This window comes from Etheostoma spectabile, chromosome 18 (genome assembly GCF_008692095.1).
Source record: "Etheostoma spectabile isolate EspeVRDwgs_2016 chromosome 18, UIUC_Espe_1.0, whole genome shotgun sequence".
NCBI lineage: Eukaryota > Metazoa > Chordata > Actinopteri > Perciformes > Percidae > Etheostoma > Etheostoma spectabile.
Genome location: NC_045750.1, coordinates 15,366,771 through 15,368,103, shown reverse-complemented (window position 1 = coordinate 15,368,103; position 1,333 = coordinate 15,366,771). Strand labels below are relative to the sequence as shown.

The window sequence follows — 1,333 nt, the reverse complement described above, 5'->3', positions numbered from 1 at the left end:
TGCAGGGCTTTGAAATAATGCAATTGATGTTCTCTACGGTTACACTCACTGATGCATTTAGTTGAATGTTTTCTAAAGTGTATTACAACCATGCCAACTTCTTTGTCTGTTGCAGTGGGTTAGGGAATTTAGGGTGATTGTGCAACTTTGTGGTAAAATAAAGCATCAAGGCTCCATTAAGTTAATAACTTAATACCCTCATTAACATAGAATGGGTTGGATAAGCTGCTTTAGAGACTCTCCTTCTTTATCTCAGTTTTTTTTGTATGTGTCTTTCTTGCTCGCTCTGTCTTACTTCATTGTTACAAAGAAAACGATTTCCTTCTCTCTGTTTCCCTCTGCCTGTCGCTTACCCTCGCACTCTGTAATTCTTCCTCTACCGCACTGTCAAACTGCGATAATTAGCAGGATCAGAAGAGACAACAGAGAGAGAAATAAAGAGTGGGAATGAGGGAGGCCTGTCACTTTTTATACAAGTCTCCTCTGTACTTTTTTTCCCAGAGCGCGCACACACATATGAATACAGACACACACGCAATAAACAAACCGACGCTTCAATGGGACTGCATGCATCGTTACACCAACAGAAAGCGAGAAAGACTTTGGGAGTTTCAGCATCTTTTTCATTCTGAGCCTTCCTCCCTCGCTTATCATGAGTGTCAACCTCTCTCACCCGCTGTCCTCATGCCCTCAATCGATAGTGTTACTTATATTATGGCTGAGTGCCAAGCCACCAAGCTCTACCACTGTCTCGCTGTAATTGGTGTGTGGAAACACTGTCATGCTCCATGAGCACACATTGAACAGTTTGACTGGTTCACTGGCTGACTGGCTGGCTGGTTTACTGTAATTGGTGGAAACACTGTCAGGTTTCTTAATAGCATACGTTCAACCAGTCGACTGGCTGACTCAGTGCGGGGTAATGGTTGGGTTGGGTCGGATTCTAAGCTGACTGGTCGTTTGCGTGTTTACTGCTAAGCTGGCTGGTTAACTCGTAATTGTAACTGGTGAGGCCAATGTTTTCCAGAAATCAGGGCGCTTTTTGATGGACAAGGTAAAAAATCTGAAATGAATATATGCCAGGACAGTGTGGAAAATTCCGAAAAGCCATTGAGGCGATTCAGCTGTCAAGGTCTTCAACATAGCATGTTGTTGTTTGTCTGGGTGGTCAGTTGGGTATGTGATGGACTTGCCAATTTTATCTTGTGTTTACAGTTTCAACTATTGTTGTAAGTTCTGGTTTTACCGCACACCACATCTTGCAAAGGTATTATATAAGGGGTGGCAATACATATATTGTAAATATGTGTGTGAGTGTATATCTGATGAGCAG

General features: G+C 42.6%; 1 protein-coding gene across 1 annotated transcript in view; it reads left to right on the top strand.

Annotated features, from left to right (window-relative positions):
• Window positions 1-1,333, top strand: part of nkain2 (sodium/potassium transporting ATPase interacting 2) — a gene marked incomplete at its 3' end in the record, with an annotated part of 81,161 nt that overhangs the window by 61,508 nt on the left and 18,320 nt on the right.